Source organism: Aegilops tauschii, chromosome 1 (assembly GCF_002575655.3).
Source record: "Aegilops tauschii subsp. strangulata cultivar AL8/78 chromosome 1, Aet v6.0, whole genome shotgun sequence".
NCBI lineage: Eukaryota > Viridiplantae > Streptophyta > Magnoliopsida > Poales > Poaceae > Aegilops > Aegilops tauschii.
In genome coordinates, this window is record NC_053035.3 from 271,964,637 (window position 1) to 271,987,696 (window position 23,060).

The following is a 23,060-nucleotide window of genomic DNA, read 5'->3' on the forward strand; positions in this document are numbered from 1 at the left end:
GATGGATCTTGCGTGTGCGTAGGAATTTTTTTGAAATTACTACGTTCCCCAACATCCGCCCCCACTCCTTCCATCTAACGGAGAGGGGACAGGGGAAAGGAGGGAGAGAGAGAAGGAAAGGGGGGCCGCACCCCCCACCCCTTGTCCAATTCGGATTGGGCTTGGGGGGGCGCCACCTCCTGTGGCAGCTTTCCTCTCTCCACTATGGCCCAATAGGCCCATTAACTTTCCCGGGGGGTTCCGGTAACCTCCCGGTACTCCGAAAAATCACCGATCTTCTTCGAAACCATTCCGGTGTCCGTATATAACCTTCCAATATATCAATCTTTACCTCTCGACCATTTCGAGACTCCTCGTCATGTACGTGATCTAATCCGGGACTCTGAACAAACTTCGGTCACCAAAACACATAACTCATAATACAAATCATCATTGAACGTTAAGTGTGCGGACCCTACGGGTTCGAGAACTATGTAGACATGACCGAGACACATCTCCGGTCAATAACCAATAGCGGAACCTGGATGCTCATATTGGCTCCTACATATTCTATGAAGATCTTTATCGGTCAAACCGCATAACAATATACGTTATTCCCTTTGTCATCGGTATGTTACTTGCCCAAGATTCGATCGTCGGTATCATCATACCTAGTTCAATCTCGTTACCGGCAAGTCTCTTTACTCGTTCTGTAATGCATCATCCCGTAACTAACTCATTAATCACATTGCTTGCAAGGCTTATAGTGATGTGCATTACCGAGAGGGCCCAGAGATACCTCTCCGATACACGAAGTGACAAATCCTAATCTCAATCTATGCCAACTCAACAAACACCTTCGGAGACACATGTAAAGCATCTTTATAATCACCCAGTTATGTTGTGACATTTGATAGCACACAAGGAGTTCCTCCGGAATTCGGGAGTTGCATAATCTCATAGTCAGAGGAATATGTATAAGTCATGAAGAAAGCAATAGCAATAAAACTAAACGATCATAATGCTAAGCTAACGGATGGGTCTTGTCCATCACATCATTCTCTAATGATGTGATCCCGTTCATCAAATGACAACACATGTTTATGGTCAGGAAACTTAACCATCTTTGATTAGCGAGCTAGCCAAGTAGAGGCATACTAGGGACACTGTGTTTGTCTATGTATTCACTCATGTACTGTTGGGGAACGTAGCAATAATTCAAAATTTTCCTACGTGTCACCAAGATCAATCTAGGAGATGCTAGCAACGAGAGAGAGGGAGTGCATCTTCATACCCTTGAAGATCGCTAAGAGGAAGCATTACAAGAACGCGGTTGATGGAGTCGTACTCGCGGCGATTCAAATCGCGGAAGATCCGAAATAGCGCCGAACGGACGGCGCCTCCGCGTTCAACACACGTACAGCCCGGGGACGTCTCCTCCTTCTTGATCCAGCAAGGGGAGAGGAGAAGTTGAGGGAGAACTCCAGCAGCACGACGGCGTGGTGGCGATGGAGCTCTTGGTTCTCCGGCAGAGCTTCGCTAAGCACTACGGAGGAGGAGGAGGAGTTGGAGGAGGAGAGGGCTGCGCCAGGCCAGGGGTGCGGCTGCCCTCCCACCCCTCCACTATATATAGGGGCAAGGGAGAGGGGGTCGGCCCCTTTAGATCCCATCTGGTGGGAGGGGCGGCGGCCAGGGAGGGTGGCTTGCCCCCCAAGTCAAGGGGGGCGCCCCCTCCAGGGTTTCCCCCAACCCTAGGCACATGGGCCCTAGGGGGAGGTTGGTGCCCAGCCCACTTAGGGGCTGGTTCCCTTCCACATACAGCCCATAAGGCCCTCCGGGGCAGGTGGACCCTCCCGGTGGACCCCCGGAACCCCTTCGGTGGCCCCGGTACAATACCGGCATACCCCTGAACACTTTCGGTGACCGTATGATGACTTCCCATATATAAATCTTTACCTCCGGACCATTCCGGAACTCCTTGTGACGTCCGGGATCCTATCCGGGACTCCGAACAACCTTCAGTAACCACATACTATTTCCCATAACAACTCTAGCGTCACCGAACCTTAAGTGTGTAGACCCTACGGGTTCGGGAACCATGCAGACATGACCGAGACACCTCTCCGGCCAATAACCAATAGCGGGATCTGGATACCCATATTGGCTCCCACATGTTCCACGATGATCTCATCGGATGAACCACGATGTCGGGGATTCAATCAATCCCATATACAATTCCCTTTGTCTATCGGTATGTTACTTGCCCGAGATTCGATCGTCGGTATCCCAATACCTCGTTCAATCTCGTTACCGGCAAGTCTCTTTACTCGTTCCATAACGCATGATCCCGTGGCTAACTCCTTAGTCACATTGAGCTCATTACGATGATGCATTACCGAGTGGGCCCAGAGATACCTCTCCGTCATACGGAGTGACAAATCCCAGTCTCGATTCGTGCCAACCCAACGGACACTTTCGGAGATACCTGTAGTGCACCTTTATAGCCACCCAGTTACGTTGTGACGTTTGGTACACCCAAAGCATTCCTACGGTATCCGGGAGTTGCACAATCTCATAGTCTAAGGAAACGATACTTGACATTAGAAAAGCTCTTAGCAAACGAACTACACGATCTTGTGCTATGCTTAGGATTGGGTCTTGTCCATCACATCATTCTCCTAATGGTGTGATCCCGTTATAAATGACATCCAATGTCCATGGTCAGGAAACCATAACCATCTATTGATCAATGAGCTAGTCAACTAGAGGCTTACTAGGGACATGTTGTGGTCTATGTATTCACACATGTATTACGGTTTCCAGTTAATACAATTATAGCATGAACAATAGACAATTATCATGAACAAGGAAATACAATAATAACCATTTTATTATTGCCTCTAGGGCATATTTCCAACAGTCTCCCACTTGCACTAGAGTCAATAATCTAGTTCACATCACTATGTGATTGTAATGAATCCAACACCCATGGGGTTTTTTCATATCTCGCTTGTGAGAGAGGTTATTAGTCAACGGGTCTGAACCTTTCAGATCCTGTGTGCTTTACAAATCTCTATGTCATCTTGTAGATGTACCTACCACGCGCTACTTGGAGCTATTCCAAATAACTGCTCTACTATACGAATCCGGTTTACTACTCAGAGTCATCCGGATTAGTGTCAAAGTTTGCATCGACGTAACCCTTTACGACGAACTCTTTTACCACCTCCATAATCGAGAAAATTCCTTAGTCCACTAGTTACTAAGGATAAGTTCGACCGCTGTCATGTTATCCATTCCTGGATCACTCTTGTACCCCTTGACTAGTTCATGGCAAGGCACACTTCAGGTGCGGTACACAGCATAGCATACTGTAGAGCCTACGTCTTAAGCATAGGGGACGACCTTCGTCCTTTCTCTCTCTTCTGCCGTGGTCAGGTCTTGAGTCTTACTCAATACTCACACCTTGTAACACAGCCAAGAACTCCTTCTTTGCTGATCTATTTTGAACTCCTTCAAAATCTTGTCATGGTATGTATCCATTTGAAAGTATTATTAAGCGTTTTTGATCTATCCTTATAGATCTTGATGCTCAATGTTCAAGTAGCTTAATCTAGGTTTTCCATTGAAACACACTTTTCAAATAACCCTGTATGCTTTCCAGAAATTCTACATCATTTCTGATCAACAATATGTTAACAACATATACTCATCAAAAATTCTATAGTGCTCCCACTCACTTCTTTGGAAATACAAGTTTCTCATAAACTTTGTAAAAAAACCCAAAATCTTTGATCATCTCATCAAAGCGTACATTCCAACTCCGAGATGCTTACTCCAGTCCTTAGAAGGATTGCTGGAGCTTTGCATACTTGTTAGCATCTTTCAGGATTGACAAAACCATCTGGTTGTATCACATACAACCTTTCCTCAAGAAAATCGTCGAGGAAACAATGTTTTGACATCCTATCTGCAAGATTTCATAAATAATGCAGTAACTGCTAATATAGTTCCAACAGACTCTTAGCATCGCTACGAGTGAGAAAATCTCATCGTAGTCAACTCCTTGAACTTGTCGGAAAACATCTTAACGACAAGTCGAGCTTTCTTAATGGTGACACTTACCATCATTGTCCGTCTTCCTTTTAAAATCCATCTGTACCCAACAGCCTTACGACTATCAAGTAGTTCTTTCAAAGTCTACACTTTGTTTTTATACATGGATCCTCTCTCGGATTTTATGGCCTCGAGCCATTCGTCGGAATCCGGGCCCATCATCGCTTCTCCATAGCTCGTAGGTTCATTGTTGTCTAGCAACATGACTTCCAAGACAGGATTACGTACCACTCTGAAGTAGCATGCATCCTTGTCATCCTACGAGGTTTGCTAGTGACTTGATCCGAAGTTTCATGATCACTATCATAAGCTTCCACTTCAATTGGTGTAGGTGCCACAGGAACAACTTCCTATGCCCTGCTACACACTAGTTGAAGTCATGGTTCAATAACCTCATCAAGTCTCCACCATCCTCCCACTCAATTCTTTCAAGAGAAACTTTTCCTCGAGAAAGGACCTGTTTCTAGAAACAATCACTTTGCTTCCGGATCTGAAATAGGAGGTATACCCAACTGTTTTGGGTATTCTATGAAGATGCATTTATCCGCTTTGGGTTCGAGCTTATCAGCCTGAAACTTTTCCACATAAGCGTCGCAGCCCCAAACTTTTAAGAAACGATAGCTTAGGTTTCTCTAAACCATAGTTCATACGGTGTCGTCTCAACGGAATTGCGTGGTTCCCTATTTAAAGTGAATGCGGTTGTCTCTAATGCCTAACCCATAAACGATAGTGTAATTCGATAAGAGACATCATGGTATGCACCATATCCAATAGGGTGCAGTTATGATGTTCGGACACACCATCACACTATGGTGTTCCAGGCGGTATTAGTCGTGAAACAATTTCCACAATTTCTTAATTGTGTGCCAAACTCGTAACTCAGATATTCATCTCTATGATCATATCACAGACATTTTATCCTCTTGTCACGACGATCTTCAACTTCACTCTGAAATTACTTGAACCTTTCAATAATTCAGACTTGTGTTTTATCAAGTAAATATACTGAGCATCTACTCAAATCATCTGTGAAGCAAGAACATAACGATATCCACTGCATGCCTCAGCACTCATTGGACTGCACACATCAAAATGTATTACTTCCAACAAGTTGCTTTCTTGTTCCATCTTACTAAAAACGAGGCCTTTCAGTCATCTTGCCCATGTGGTATGATTTGCATGTCTCAAGTGATTCAAAATCAAGTGAGTCCAAACGATCCATCTGTATGGACTTTCTTCATGCATATATACTAATAGACATGGTTCGCATGTCTCAATCTTTTCAAAAACGAGTGAGTCCAAAGATCCATCAACATGGAGCTTCTTCATGCGTTTTATACCAATACGACTCAAGTGGCAGTGCCACAAGTATGTGTACTGTCATTACTATCTTATATCTTTTGGCATGAACATGTGTATCACTACGATCGAGATTCAATAAACCATTCATTTTAGGTGCAAGACCATTGAAGGTATTAGTCAAATAGACAGAGTAACCATTATTCTCCTTAAATGAATAACCGTATTGCGATAAACATAATCCAATCATGTCTATGCTCAACGCAAACACCAAATAACAATTATTTAGATTTAACACCAATCTTGATGGTAGAGGGAGCATGCGATGCTTGATCACATCAACCTTGGAAACACTTCCAACACATATCGTCATCTCACTTTTAGCTAGTCTCCGTTTATTCCGCAGCTTTTATTTCGAGTTACTAACACTTAGCAACACGTATGTATTATTTCCAACAAGTCAGTTGCTCGCTCCATTGTTCCGGAGAACGGAGTCTTAGTCATCTTGCCCATGAGGCATGGTTCGCAAGCATCAAGTGATTCATAATCAAGTGATTCCCAAAGCCCATCAGCATGGAGTTTCTTCATGCGCTTTACACCAATATGACCTAAACGGCAGTGCCACAAATAAGTTGCACTATCATTATTAACTTTGCATCTTTTGGCTTCAATATTATGAATATGTGTATCACTACAATCGAGATTCAATAAAAATAGACCACCCATCAAGGGTGCATGACCATAAAAGATATTACTCATATAAATAGAACAACCATTATTCTCTGGTTTAAATGAATAACTAATCCCGAAGGTAGATGTAGAGGTAGCATGCCGACGACGATCACATGTTTGGAACCATTTCCCACGCGCATCATCACCTTGTCCTTAGCCAATCTTCGTTTAATCCGTAGCCCCTGTTTCGAGTTGCAAATATGAGCAACAAAACCAGTATCAAATACCCAGGCGTTGCTACGAGTATTAGTAGGGTACACATCAATAACGTGTATATCAAATATACCTTTCACTTTGCCATCCTTCTTATCCGCCAAATACTTGGGGCAGTTCCGCTTCCAGTAACCAGTCCCTTTGTAGTAGAAGCACTCAGTCTCAAGCTTAGGTCCAGACTTGGGCTTCTTCACTTGAGCAGCAACTTGCTTGCCGTTCTTCTTGAAGTTCCCCTTCTTCCCTTTGCCCTTTTTCTTGAAACTAGTGGTCTTGTTAACCACCAACACTTGATGCTCCTTCTTGATTTCTACCTCCGCAGCCTTTAGCATTGCGAAGAGCTCGGGAATTGTCTTATCCATCCCTTGCATATTATAGTTCATCACGAAGCTTTTATAGCTTGGTGGCAGTGATTGAAGAACTCTGTTAATGACACTATCATTAGGAAGATTAACTCCCAGCTGAGTCAAGTGGTTATGGTACCCAGACATTCTGAGTATGTGTTCACTGACAGAACTATTCTCCTCCATTTTGCAGCTATAGAACTTGTTGGAGACTTCATATCTCTCAACTCGGGCATTTACTTGAAATATTAACTTCAACTCCTGCAACATCTCATATGCTCCATGACGTTCAAAACGTCTTTGAAGTCCCGATTCTAAGCCGCAAAGCATGGCATACTAAACTATCGAGTAGTCATCAACACGCGACTGCCAGACGTGCATAACGTCCAGAGTTGCTCTTGCAATGAGTCTTGCACCTAGCGGTGCTTCTAGGACGTAATTCTTCTGTGCAGCAATGAGGATAATCCTCAAGTTACGGATCCAGTCCGTGTAGTTTCTACCATTATCTTTCAAGTTAGCTTTCTCTAGGAACGCATTAAAATTCAAGGGAATGGTAGCACGAGCCATTGATCTACAACAACATAGATATGCAAAAACTATCAGGTACTAAGTTCATGATAAATTAAAGTTCAATTAATCATATTACTTAAGAACTCCCACTTAGATAGACATCCCTCTAGTCATCTAAATGATCACGTGATCCATATCAACTAAACCATGTCCGATCATCACGTGAGATGGAGTAGTTCTCAATGGTGAACATCTCTATGTTGATCATATCTACTATATGAGTCATGTTCGACCTCTCTGTCTCAGTGTTCCGAGGCCATATCTGCATATGTTAGGCTCGTCAAGTTTAACCCGAGTATTTTGCATGTGCAAAACTGGCTTGCACCCTGTATGTGAACATAGAGCTTATCACACCCGATCATCACGTGGTGTCTCGGCACGACGAACTGTAGCAATGGTGCATACTCAGGGAGAACGTTTATACCTTGAAATTTAGTAAGGGGCCATCTTATAATGCTACCGCCGTACTAAGCAAAATAAGATGCACACTAGTACAGCGAGCTCCTAAACAAACAGTTTTTAACCCCTTTCCGTGATGGCATTTGGAACCGTCGCCAAGTGAGTGTGGGCGATAGGGGGGTCCTTCCCACACGACCTAGAAACCGTCAGGGATATGCCCTCCTTGCACACACGTTCGGCAAAATGAGGTCGTGTGCGACCGGCGAGCGCTCAAATACGGAAATACGTACAGTGGAGCTAAAAAAATACAATTATACGACGAAATTGTTTTCGGTCGCAAGTACATCCCACACAGTCAGTCCCCGCTAAACGTTTCCATTCGTATGTACATCCCACACAGTCGCTCCAAGGAAAACGTTTCCGTTCACTGGTACATCACACACAATTTTCCCGTTAAATCGCTTGCGTTATTGAATATATCACACACGGTCCGTGGAAGAAACTGTGTGGCAAAGGCTGTCCATCACACACAATTTTCATGTGGTAAACGTTTCCGCAAGGTGGCCTAACATAAACAGTTTTCAAGAGAAAGTCGTGTGTGATTGTTCATTGATCCAACACGGTTTATTCCTAGAAACTGTGTGCGTTGCCTGAGGTCATCGCCCACGGTATTTTTTCAATAACCGTTTGCAATAGCAAAACCCAATTAGCAGGCTAATTATCCGATTATTCATAATCCATTTATTAATCTAATTGACAGTTCATATTAAACACACAATATATTTCATTTTCATAATTGAAATACATCAGAGTACAACATCATATAGCTTCAGCACTCAGCTACCCCATTACACAACTACACCAGGACCAAGTTTCACATGCAACATCTATAAACTTTCGAAATTAGCATCATAGACGGTACATAGACAGATGTATCTCATCTGGAAAACTGCTGAAGCAGAAGGCGAATATTGAGCCTTCATTGATGTTGAAGGTCTTTGTAACTTTAGGCCAGTGCCTGTGGATGATTGACCGTCCATCCTTCGTCCTCTTCAGGAACAGTTCAATATTGAACCGTGGGTGTTGTATGAATACCTTCCTTGCCTCCTGACCATACATGTGGTTTGAGAGGTAATCATCAGTGAACTACTTTAGAAAGGCATGAAAACAAGGATGTGCATAAATTTCTTCTCTATATTGGAAATGGGGCAAAGGAATAAAAAAGGCAAGGTATAATAGTTAGTACCATCCTGTAGTAAACTAATGTCTTCTTCATTGTGCAGACAAAGATCTTGTTGTTTTTTGTTGCTAATTTCTTTATCCTAATAATCTTTCTGAGTTTCTTGACTTGACTGATATTCATGGACAACTCATTTCCCCATTTGCAAAAAGGGTCGAACAGTGGGTCAAAACCTCTGACAGCAGGACCTACATGTGCAAGACCAAATTGTTAAAAACCTAAATATTAGAATGGTTCCTGCAATTGCACAATAATGTGCTATTAGACAACGGACCATGCACGTGCTAACCTCGATTGTAAACCTCAGTGCTTCCCATTGTTTCCCTGCAACACATATAAGGTAGTTAGTCATCAGGTTAAGTAAGGGTTCGCATGCTATCAGTAAAATATGTTGATGAAAAATAATCACACTGCAGATTCATCAGATTAATTGAAGCCACACGGAAAAGCCATTTATCCAAACCAAGCATGATTAAGAACTAGGAAATATAGCACTTGTATATGTTTCTCATGTATTAAGTGCAGCCAAATTCGATTTATTCCTCACATGCACAACAATACAAAATTCTACCCACGACAATTGGACATCGCATTGCAGAATTGAACCAAGCAGTTAACTAAACACCACGACAAATGAACCAAACATTAACTGAGCACCACATTGCACAATATAACATACTCCTAATAGAAGATCAGACAGTTAACCAAACAGTTAACTACAGCCAATTGTAGCAATTGTATTTGTTTCTCATGTATTTACTACAACCAAATTCAATTTATTCCTCACATGGTATACAATAACAGAATGCACCCACAATTTTGTAAAGATAAATTCGATTTATTTCTCACATGGAAGACAATACAAAATTGCAGCCTGAAGAATTGAACATCACATTTGCAGAATTGAACCAAACAGTTAACTGAAGATGACAACTACTTAACAAAACAGTTAATAAGTGAGCACCACACTGCACGACATATAGAACATATACACTAGAGCAACAGATTGCATGGTAAAATTAGATAGCACAATTCACTAGAATTTGTGAAGGAAAGGCAGGAGCAGCACACGCAACGGGTAAACCGAGCATGCTTAACCGGCGTAGCTAGCAAATGGCAAGGTGCTCCTTGAAGATCTGGGGGTCGGCACGAATGGCAGCCATTGCGACCTCATCCGCGCGTGCGGCCGCGATTTGCTTCTCCGCTGCCAAATGCTCCTTGAGGTCCTGACTATACTGCGTGCATCATGACTTAGGCCGCCGCTTATTTGGTGGAGGGGTCGGTGATTTGGGTGGAAGGTGTCGCGCTCGCGCCGGTGGTAGGGACATGTGGGATGTGGAAGGAGGAGGAGGATGGGGGTCGGGTGTGGATTACCTGCCTGGATAGGCGAGGCCGAGGAGCATGAAGGAGGGTCGCCGGCGAGGAGGCAGCGGCGCTGCAAGCAAGGAGTGAAGGTTTCAACTTGGAAAGAAAGGCGGAAAGAGGGGAATGTGGCTTTTGGTAAGGGGGAGGGGGCGGGGAAGTAGATATTTCCGTGGAAGCCGAAAATTTGGAATCACTTTAGCCAAAAAACTGGCGCGCAAAGTGTCATCAGACACGGTCCCTTATTCAGACACGGTCCAAAGATATTTTGTGCTGCATCTCACACGGTTGGTTATAATAAACTGTGTGGGATCTACTTGATTTTTGGTCTTGATTTGAATTACATAATGGGGTCACAGCGGCCATGGACGGTGTTTGAATTGCTAGACCTTTCATCTGCAGTGATCATAAAAGAATTGGAATTATTCAGGGTTCGTTTGGACATTTTTATGCATTAAGTGAGTTTTCAATGCATTTATGTGCATAATTCAAATTTGAACTACATGCACATGCTCCAGTGCATATAAATTCATTGAAAAATCAAATCTTTGTCCTTGGGTGCATGCTTAGGTCCCATGCAAGAAATGGGAATGAATTTCAAACACCAGGGCACCGTTGATTGCTGGCAAAACATTGAGATGCTTGGTTTTTAAATTCTAGTAAATCCAAAACTCGTCTGAAATTCATGAAACTTGGCATGCTATCATGGAACGGAATCAACATGCCGTGGTACAAAATTTGTCCCATTTGGGGCAGGTTTGGGTATATGCTTCTCACAAACCGGAGCTTCTCACAACAAGCATGATGGTTTTCGGTAGGGAACGTCCCACCTTTGGGGACGAAACGATATCCATTGCCTCTTATTGCTTTCAATTTTTTCTCGTGTCAACATATAACAACAAGAGTGTTGTGTGAATTTTTGTGATTTTTCGGGGTTCGTTTGGACATTTTTATGCATTAACTGAGTTCTCAATGCATTTATGTGCGTAATTCAAATTTGAACTACATGTGCATGCTCCAGTGCATATAAATTGGTTGAAAAATCAAATCTGTGTCCTTGGGTGCATGCTTAGGTCCCATGCAAGAAATGGGAATGAATTTCAAACACCAGGGCACCGTTGATTGCCGGCAAAACATTGAGATGCCTGGTTTTTAAATTCTAGTAAATCCAAAACTCGTCTGAAATTCATGAAACTTGGCATGCTATCATGTAGCGGCATCAACATGTCGTGGTACAAATTTTGTCCCATTTGGGGCAGGTTTGGGTATATGGTTCTCACAAACCGGAGCTTCTCACAACAAGCATGATGGTTTTCGGTAGGGAACGTCCCACCTCTGGGGACGAAACGATATCCATTGCCTCTAATTGCTTTCATGTTTTTTTCTCATGTCAACATAGAACAACAGGAGTGTTGTGTGAATTTTTATGATTTTTCGGGGTTCGTTTGGACATTTTTATGAATTAACTGAGTTTTCAATGCATTTATGTGCATAATTCAAATTTGAACTACATGCGCATGCTCGAGTGCATATAAATTGGTTGAACAATCAAATCTGTGTCCTTGGGTGCATGCTTAGGTCCCATGCAAGAAATGGGAATGAACTTCAAACACCAGGGCACCGTTGATTGCCGGCAAAACATTGAGATGACTGGTTTTAAAATTCTAGTAAATCCAAAACTCGTCTGAAATTCATGAAACTTGGCATGCTATCATGGAGCGGCATCAACATGCCGTGGTACAAATTTTGTCCCATTTGGGGCAGGTTTGGGTATATGATTCTCACAAACCGGAGCTTCTCACAACAAGCATGATGGTTTTTGGTAGGGAATGTCCCACCTTTGGGGACGAAACGATATCCATTGCCTCTTATTGCTTTCATTTTTTTCTCGTGTCAACATAGAACAACGGGAGTGTTGTGTGAATTTTTGTGATTTTTCGGGGTTCGTTTGGACATTTTTATGCATTAACTGAGTTTTCAATGCATTTATGTGCATAATTCAAATTTGAACTACATGTGCATGCTCCAGTGAATATAAATTCGTTGAAAAATCAAATCTGTGTCCTTGGGTGCATGCTTAGGTCCCATGCAAGAAATGAGAATGAATTTCAAACACCAGGGCACCGTTGATTGCCGGCAAAACATTGAGATGCCTGGTTTTTAAATTCTAGTAAATCCAAAACTCGTCTGAAATTCATGAAACTTGGCATGCTATCATGGAGCGGCATCAACATGCCGTGGTACAAATTTTGTCCCATTTGGGGCAGGTTTGGGTATATGCTTCTCACAAACCGGAGCTTCTCACAACAAGCATGATGGTTTTCGGTAGGGAACGTCCCACCTTTGGGGACGAAATGATATCCATTGCCTCTAATTGCTTTCAAGTTTTTTCTCGTGTCAACATAGAACAACAGGAGTGTTGTGTGAATTTTTGTGATTTTTTGGGGTTCGTTTGGACATTTTTATGCATTAACTGAGTTTTCAATGCATTTATGTGCATAATTCAAATTTGAACTACATGTGCATGCTCTAGTGCATATAAATTGTGATAATTATGAAAGTGGATTTGGAGAGGTCATGACTTTATTTAGTGATGAATCCACTATTTCGGAAGAGGTTCCAATTGATTATGAGAACAAAGTTGCTATCTATGATGATTATTGTGATGACATATATGCTATAAAGAATAATGATAACCATGAAACGTGTCATCATGATTTTATTTTTCAATTGGATTATGCCTCACATGATAGTTATTTTGTTGAGTTTGCTCCCATTACTATTCATGAGAAGAAGTTTGCTTATGTGGAGAGTAATAAAAATTCTATGCTTGTGCATCATAAAAATAATACTTTATGTGATGGTTATATGGTTGAATTCATTCATGATGCTACTGAAAATTATTATGAGGGAGGAATATATGCTTGTAGGAATTGCAATAATATCAAGTTTCCTCTCTATGTGCTTAAAGTTTTGAAGTTATGCTTGTTTTGCCTTCCTATGCTAGTTGATTATTGTTCCCATAAGTTTGCTCACAAAATCCCTATGCATAGGAAGTGGGTTAGACTTAAATGTGCTAGACATATTCTTCATGATGCTCTCTTTATGTTTCAATTCCTATCTTTTATGTGAGCATCATTGAAATCATCATGCCTAGCTAGGGGCGTTAAACGATAGCGCTTGTTGGGAGGCAACCCAATTTTATTTTAGTTTCTTGCTTTTTGGTTCTGTTTAGTAATAAATAATCCTTCTAGCTTCTGTTTAGATGTGGTTTTATGTTTTAATTAGTGTTTGTGCCAAGTAGAACCTTTGGGAAGACTTGGGTGAAGTCTTTATGATCATGCTGTAAAAAACAGAAACTTTAGCGCTCACGAGATTTGCTTCAACTTTTTACTGGAGAGTGATATTTAGTTGATTAGTTTTGAAGATGATTACTAGACAAATTCCTCAGGCCCACCAATTTATTTTAGAATTTTTGGAGTTCCAGAAGTATACGTTTGATACAGATTACTACAGACTGTTCTGTTTTTGACAGATTCTGTTTTCATTGTGTTGCTTGCTTATTTTGATGAATCTATGGCTAGTAAAATAGTTTATAAACCATAGAGAAGTTGGAATACAGTAGGTTTAACACCAATACAAATAAAGAATGAGTTCATTACAGTACCTAAGTGGTGATTTATTTTCTTATACTAACGGAGCTTACGAGTTTTCTGTTAAGTTTTGTGTTGTGAAGTTTTCAAGTTTCGGGTAAAGATTCGATGGACTATGGAATATGGAGTGGCAAGAGCCTAAGCTTGGGGATGCCCAAGGCACCCCAAGGTAATATTCAAGGATAACCAAGCGTCTAAGCTTGGGGATGCCCCAGATGGCATCCCCTCTTTCGTCTTCGTTCATCGGTAACTTTACTTGGAGCTATATTTTTATTCACCACATGATATGTGTTTTGCTTGGAGCGTCATTTTATTTTCTTTAGCTTTGCTTGCTGCTTGAATAAAATACCAAGATCTGAAATTCTTAAATGAGAGAGAGTCTTCAGATAGCTACATAATTATTTAACTACTCATTGATCTTCACTTATATCTTTTTGGAGTAGTTTGTCATTTACTCGTGTGCTTCACTTATATCCTATGAGTAAATGGTTGAATGATTTGAATATCATAAATCTGAAATTATATATGTTTCATATGCCTTTCCCATGGGGAGTAATGCCTTCACATATAAGAAGTAGAGGTGGTAAATTTATTGAAGGTTAGCAAACATTGTACTGGTCACTTGAACAATTCATGAAAGAATATTGAAGGAAGAGAGATTTCACATATAATACTATCTTGGACATCTTCTATGATTGTGAGCCCCATTAATTATTTTCAAACCTGAGCAAATTAGTTGAAGTTGGACAAGGAAGACAACATAGTGAGTTGTGCTTGGGTATATTTGTATAGAAGTTATATTGTTATGGATCCTCTAACATGTGGTGCTTGCTATTTAGAATCTTTTGCTAGCCTAAATTTCTGTACTAAGCGGGAATACTGCTTGTGCATCCAAAATCCTTGAGCCAAGTTTCTTCCATGAGTGTCTACCATATCTACCTATATGCGGTATTTACCTGCCGTTCCAAGTAAATTTGCATGTGCCAAACTCTAAACCTTCAAATAATAATCTGTTTTGTATGCCCGGATCGCTCATGTAGATACTAGGGGTTGTCAGTATCTTCCATGCTAGGTGGGTTATTCTCACGATGAGTGGACTCCGCTCATCATTCACGAGAAAATGGCTGGTAACTGGGATGCCCAGTCCCATGATCAAAAGATCGAAATCAAATAAAATATAATTGCAAACAAAACTCCCCCAGGATTGATGTTAGTTGGAGGCACCCGTTGTTTCGGGCAAGCCATGGATTGATGATTGTTGGTGGAGGGGGAGTAAAAATCTTTACCTTTCTGTTTGGGAACCGCCTATAATGTATGTAGTATGGAAGATATTGGGAAATCTTGGTCGTTATGTTGACAATGAAAGCAGACCTCTCAAAATTATTTTCATCTCTGTTTTTCCTTTGAGCTCTGGCACCTCTGCAAATCCCTGCTTCCCTCTGTGAAGGGCCTATCTTTTACTTTTATGCAAGAGTCAGTAGTATTCCTTCTCATTCCAACCTACTCTTTAGTTGGCAAGCATCATGTGATGGAAAGATCTAGGCATATATGGCCATTCAAATATATTTGAGCATGAATTATTACTGTTGACATTACCCTTGAGGTAAAAGGTTGGGAGGCGAAACATTAAGCCCCTATCTTTCTCTGTGTTCGATGAATACTATTTGTTCTAAAAATATGCTTTGAGTGGTAGCAATCATGGAAGACTATATGATAGTTGAGTATGTGAAGTTTGCTGAATCAAAGCTCTGACATAGACTCTTCCTGAAAAAAAGATGAATTGTAACTGTTTGATGACTAATAACACGGTTTGTTAGTTTTCAAGAAAGTTTATGATCTATACTTTAACATGTGAATAGTTTTGTTACTTGATCATGCAAAGTTTTATGATATGAGCTACTGTTATGACATATAATGATGCTAGAAAAGGTGATTGAAATTATCATTGATCAAACTTATGGACCTGCTAGCATTCATACTTCATAAATTATTTCTTTTATCATTTACCTACTCGAGGACGAGCAGGAATTAAGCTTGGGGATGCTGATACGTCTCCAACGTATCTATAATTTATGAAGTATTCATGCTATTATATTATCCATCTTGGATGTTTAATGGGCTTCACTATGCACTTTTATATTATTTTTGGGACTAACTTATTAACCCAGAGCCCAGTGCCAGTTTCTGTTTTTCCCCTTGTTTCAGTGTTTCGCAGAAAAGGAATATCAAACGGAGTCCAAATGGAATGAAACCTTCGGGAAAGTTATTTTTGGAACGGAAGAAATCCAGGGGACTTGGAGTGCACGTCAGGGAATCAACGAGGAAGGCACGAGGCAGGGGGGCGCGCCCACCCCCCTGGGCGCGCCCTCCACCCTCGTGGGCCCCTCGTGGCTCCCCTGACATATTTCTTCCTTCTATATATACCAATATACCCAAAAACCTTCGGGGAACAGAATAGATCGGGAGTTCCGCCGCCGCAAGCCTCTGTAGCCACCAAAAACCAATCGGGACCCTGTTCCGGCACCCTGCCGGAGGGGGGAACCCTCACCGGTGGCCATCTTCATCATCCCAGCGCTCTCCATGACGAGGAGGGAGTAGTTCACCCTCGGGGCTGAGGGTATGTACCAGTAGCTATGTGTTTGATCCCTCTCTCTCGTGTTCTTGAGGTGGTACGATCTTGATGTATCGCGAGCTTTGCTATTATAGTTGGATCTTATGATGTTTCTCCCCCTCTACTCTCTTGTAATGGATTGAGTTTCCCCTTTGAAGTTATCTTATCGGATTGAGTCTTTTAATGATTTGGGAACTCTTGATGTATGTCTTGCGTGGGATACCCGTGGTGACAATGGGGTATTCTATTGATCCACTTGATGTATGTTTTGGTGATCAACTTGCGGGTTCCGCCCATGAACCTATGCATAGGGGTTGGCACACGTTTTCGTCTTGATTCTCCGGTAGAAACTTTGGGGCACTCTTTGAGGTTCTATGTGTTGGTTGAATAGATGAATATGAGATTGTGTGATGCATATCGTATAATCATACCCACGGATACTTGAGGTGACATTGGAGTATCTAGGTGACATTAGGGTTTTGGTTGATGTGTGTCTTAAGGTGTTATTTTACTACGAACTCTAGGGCTGTTTGTGACACTTATAGGAATAGCCCAATGGATTGATCGGAAAGAATAACTTTGAGGTGGTTTCGTACCCTACCATAATCTCTTCATTTGTTCTCCGCTATTAGTGACTTTGGAGTGACTCTTTGTTGCATGTCGAGGGATAGTTATATGATCCAACTATGTTATTATTGTTGAGAGAACTTGCACTAGTGAAAGTATGAACCCTAGGCCTTGTTTCCTAGCATTGCAATACCGTTTACGCTCACTTTTGTCATTAGTTACCTTGCTGTTTTTATATTTTCAGATTACAAAAACCTATATCTACCATCCATATTGCACTTGTATCACCATCTCTTCGCCGAACTAGTGCACCTATACAAATTACCATTGTATTGGGTGTGTTGGGAACACAAGAGACTCTTTGTTATTTGGTTGCAGGGTTGTTTGAGAGAGACCATCTTCATCCTACGCCTCCCACGTATTGATAAACCTTAGGTCATCCACTTGAGGGAAATTTGCTACTGTCCTACAAACCTCTGCACTTGGAGGCCCAACAACGTCTACAAGAAGAAGGTTGTGTAGTAGACATCAAGCTCTTTTCTGGCGCCGTTGCCGGGGAGGCTAGGTAAGAGGCACTCACATCCCGTCAACTGAGCTCTTTTCTGGCGCCGTTGCCGGGGAGGTGAGTGCTTGAAGGTATATCTTTAGATCTTGCAATCGAATCTTTTAGTTTCTTGTTTTATCACTAGTTTAGTCTATAAAAGAAAACTACAAAGAAATAGAATTGAGGATGCCTCATATGCTTCATCTTTTTAATGTCTTTAGTGAAAATAAGGATTCCGATAATTGTGCTCAAGTGCTAGAAGAAGAATGCATTAGAATGTTTGGCACTAAATATTTGAATGATGAGCATGATTGCAATGTTGTTAGTATGAATTCTTTGAATACCCATGATGCTAATGATATGCAAAGCCACAAGCTTGGGGATGCTATGTTTTATGAAGATGATATTTTTAGTCCCCCAAGTTTTGATGAGAAAATATATTATGATGATAGCATGCCTCCTATATATGATGATTATATTGATGAAAGTGGATTTGGAGAGGTCATGACTTTATTTAGTGATGATCCTGGGCAGGATTTCTATAGCTCTTGATCGCAAACGATTTAGATAGAACACCCGTATGCAAAGTGAGAGCAGCGCAGGATTTGTGCATCCCTTCAATGCAAACGGTTGTTCTGGATGACCCGTGTGCAACCACGTACAAACAATTTGGTAAGCTTTGCATCTGTTATATTTGGTATGTTGCCATTTGTCAAATTGGAAAGATTTACATTTGTTGATTTAGTAACGTTGTCATTTGTCAATCCTTGTAACACTGCGATTTGTCAAATATGCAGCTAGAAATCATTAGCACTATGTAATTTTTGCAACTAAAATTCAGTAATTAAGCATAGATTTCATTCATAGATTAAGCAGTCGTTCTTAATTTATACAAACAGTTCAACTCGACAGCTGAACCGACCAAACTTCTCCCCAATTGTTGCCAACCACGTACTGAAATAGCTAGTTCAACTATATATACTAGCTAATTTTAAGTATGTTGTACAGTTCCACCACACATCTATAGTTAGATGAACTGAACAAAATAGCCCCTAAATACTACTCCACGGAGGGGCTTTGTGCTACTTCCGGTAGCCTCTCCTCTGTCGAGCGTGCTCAGTGAGAGGCAGAGGAGGAGGAGGAGCCTACCGACGAGCTGGAGAAATGCAATACGATGCCTTCCGCTTTTGCACGTTCAGCGAAGGTCTCCAGCTCGAACGCCCACTGCCGCTCCAGACGATCCCTCTCGAAGCGGCCGGACTGCTCGTAGATCTCCTGATTCCTCGCCTCTGCGTCGGCGTGTGCTGCGGCCATGGCTGCGGTAAGGCTCTTTGCGTGCTCGACGAGGCGCTCCTCCTCCTCCCGCAGGAACTCGATGTAGCGCGCAAGGTCGCTGACGCACGTGCAGTCCTCCACCTCCGCCTCCCTCCTTCGGGCGGCGGTGGCGGAGCGGGTGATGATCCCGGCGGTCGACGGTGGGCTGGCGGCCACGCTGGCCGACGATGGGGTGGCGGCCACGACCACCACCTCCCGCCTTCGGGCCGCGGTGGCGGAGCGGGTGATGGCCACAGTGGCCGGCAGTGGGGTGGCGACCACGATGGCCACCTCCCGCCTTCGGGTCACGGCGGCAGAGCGGGAGATGGCCCTGGCTTTCGATGGTGGTGTGGCGGCAACGGCGGCCGGCAACAGCTGTCGACGGGCAGCGGCGGCGGAGCGTGTGGTGGATGTTCCACGCACACCCAACAGGGACGCCACGCGCACTACACTACGCTGGGGACTGCACCGCCGCCGCGGTGTAGGCTCCCAGCTGGAGCTGTCCTCTGATGACGGCAGAGTGGCTTAGCGACGACGACGGACCGGTGCCATTGGCGATTGTGGGAGAAGTAGACGAGATAAGCTACAGGGAGGGAGGGAAAAATGCGACGCAGGACTCGCCGGCCGTGAGGGTTTTTATAGCAGGCCGGTAAGCATTGGGATTTTGGGGGATTTCACCGAGTCCGGCGGGAAGCTTGCGTGGGAATGGGCTCACCGACGATTCATTGGCGCCACCGTTTGGCCGAAAGAACGCCCCCGCGCGCTGCGCAAGCTTGCGCTGTAAGCCGTCTGCGGCAGCGGGGTGACAAGACGTGCGAGAGGAGGACGAGAGGACATGTACACATACAGTTAATAAAAAATTGTTTACGATTTAATTACCTACTATACCCCGTCCTGATTTATAAGTAGGATTTAACTAATAAAATACGAATGCATGTCGCCATAGATTATATCGTTGGAGTCGTATTTGAACATAGTTTCCAGCTATACATTTTTGTAACATGCATTAACACTTTTTTGGTTAAATTTAAGGTTATACATCAGCAGGCGTTTGCCCGCAACACACACGGCTTAATCCATCACAAACAGCTCTGATGGATCAACTGTCTGCCACGTGTCGCACACGCAACTCTAATATGATTCGTGCTTGATGTCTCCGACATAGCTCGTACAGTTCGTCTTATTTGCCACGTATCACCGTGCCGTACTCTGCTCGCGTCCCTCGGCAAGCTCTGCTCACCGTTAGGCGCCGCAGCGCGCTGTGCTCACCGTTAGGCGCCGCGCCGCGCTCTGTCGTGTCCGTTGGCGCGCTCTGCTCACGTCCGTCGGCGCACTCGGCTTGTGGACAGCTTTTCCTTGAGGCGACCGCGCAGCGCTCTGCTCACGTCCCTTCGCGCGCGCTCTGCCAGCGGTTGGGCGTGCGCACGATCACGTCGGGGGCCCCATATGCATGCGGTTGTGCCACGCGCGTTGCCAAGCGATGCAGTTACGTGCGGCACGAGGGAGTTACGCGCTGAAAATTAGAACTGCCATCAGGGCCTGCCGATATTCCTGGCCGTCCGGCTTCCCCTTTAATTCCCGCGGCCATTATAACCTTAGTCTCTTCAACCTTTCGATCGCGCCCCACAACACAACAAGCACACCCACGACGACACATAGAGAGGGGATGTTCGGCGGCGCTCCAATGGAGTTCGGCGAGCATAGAGTGGAGACCCACGCGAGGGAGACGGATCTCTCGGTGGTGTACACCATCGACCCGGCCGTGGTGGACGACTACATCAACAGCGTTGAGCAGTTGCTTGCTGGAGACAAGTACAAGGTGGTCGACATCGACCTCCAGTACACCGCTGGTCGTCCCGGCATAGATCAAAAGGTTGCCGTCGCCCAGTTGTGTGTGCGCCATCATGTCCTCATCTACCACTACTGCATGGCCACAGAGCCTTGCGACTGTTTCAAGACGTTTGTCAACAGCACCGACTACAAGTTCGCCACGGTGGATACCGAAGACGATGTAAAAGCGCTCAGTGTTACGGGCTTGGCCTGCAAGAACCTTGTCGAAATCCGTGACCACTACAGGGTCCGGGGCAGCACGAAGCAGGACTCCCTGGTCGAACTCGCCTCGGCCATCATCGACCCCTACTATGAAAAGATGAAGCAGGATGCCCAGAGAACAAGTCCCGTATCCTAGCACAAGGCCTGGATGCGGCAACTGGATGAACCTCACCTCAGGTTCGCGGCCAAGAGCATGTACACATGCTACGAGATGCGCAGGCGGATCGTTGACATGAGGAAGTGCCTCGTTACCCAAATCGACGAGCCCGGATCGAGCCACAAGAAGAGCAAACGTCACAAGAAGTAGATGATGATCAGATGATCGTTTATACTAGTTAATCATGCATGTAATATATAATTTACTTTATTGATGTGTGTGGAAATGTCATGTGTGTAGTAGCCACCTATGTAATTATGCGTGTAATAGTTTACTTTGATGTGTGCAAATACCATGATTGTAGTAGCCATCTATGTAAGTGGATGTTTAATTTGATTATGCAAGCATGTCCTTTTATGATAACACCCTCGAGTCTTATTCTGCTAACAGTAGGATTATTCTGATAACACCAAACGAACCGCGCCGCCCACCCGACAGAAAAAACAAAAACACAAACCCCACCCCACCTCCCGTAATCCCCACACAACCCCCCCACCCACCATCCTCCCATCCCAGCCTCAATTTCTCTTCTTCCTCCCCTCGACGCCTCCACCAACCACCCACCTAGATCCGCCATGCCTCCTCTCCCTCCCTGCAGCGCCCCCACCTGGCCACCTCTCCCACTCCCGCCGCTGGCCCCGTCGTGCGCCACCCTGCCTCCCGCCGCCGGCGCTCCTCTTTCCTTCTTCGGCGCCGCTGGCCGGCGCAACCACTGGATCCCCAAGACCCCCACATCCACCTACCTATCTCCCTCCTTGCCCGACCCACCCCACCCCACCGAATGCCTCCTCTTCCTCCCGCTGGCCAGCGCACCCGAGGCCCTCCCCTAGCCCTCATGCCTTCTTCTCTCCCTCTGCCCATCAAGCGCCAAACGCGGCGACCTCCCCAACTCGTGGATGCGTCGCACTGCTCCCCACCCCGCGGCGGCCCGGCTACCTACAACCGCCGCCGCCCTGTCAGATCCGGCGAGATCCGGCGCATCCCACCTCCATTGCCCCGTGTAGGGACTTCGGGTGCCTGGATCTGGCGCCTCTGCCCCCGAGAGCAGCCATGGCGCCCCTGCCCCCTACTTCTCGCCGGCACCTCCAGTGGTCGTGGCCGCCGGCGACTGTCGGATCCGGCCTCCACCGCGCCTGTAGCCACTGGATCCGTGGATCCCCCAGGCGGGTGTGCCCCTGTTAGCCCCACATCGCCGACCACGTGTCCGGTGGCTCACAGTAGCGGCGCGGCTCGGTAGGCTCCGTGGCTGACTCTGCCTACGAGCGTGCAGTTCTGCCCACACGGGCGTGCAGCTCGACCAACGGAGCATTGCAGTTCGGCCGACGGCACCGATGGCTTCCGGTGAATTCTCGCTTGGACGGCGGTGCGACGTTCAGTTCAATCACTTGGGCGAGCGGTTCGGCGGCCGTATGGTTGCGGTGTAGTGCGCCATCATGCGCAGTTCTGTAGGCGTGTACTCCGGCCTCCCCGTAGCCGCTGTGCGCAACTGCTCATCTTCGCGGGCCCGGGCGCGCCGCCGCTCCCCTTTATCTTCTGTGTGCCTTCCTCCACAACACACAGCGCGGATCCAAAAAGATCTCGGCCACCGGCGAGCGGTCACGCCAAGCTTCTCGGTCGCGTTTTCTCCCTGATTGTACTTCATTTCAATCCTTTTGAAGCTCGCTAAATTATGTTTTGCAGTTCACCGTGAGATCCATGGCGCTGGCCACGCCGCGCCTTCTCCTGCTGCTCCATCTAAGGCGAGGACGGGCTCTGCCGCGCCAGGAAACAGGGTGTGGCCTGGCACCGGCGATTACAGCGTGGTGGTTCTCTAATTCCCCAACAACAAAAGCTGCAGTGAGGCTACCGCACGGTTGAAGTTCAGCAGTAATTTTGCTGCTTTTTCATATTTTGCTTGGGCGCAATACTACA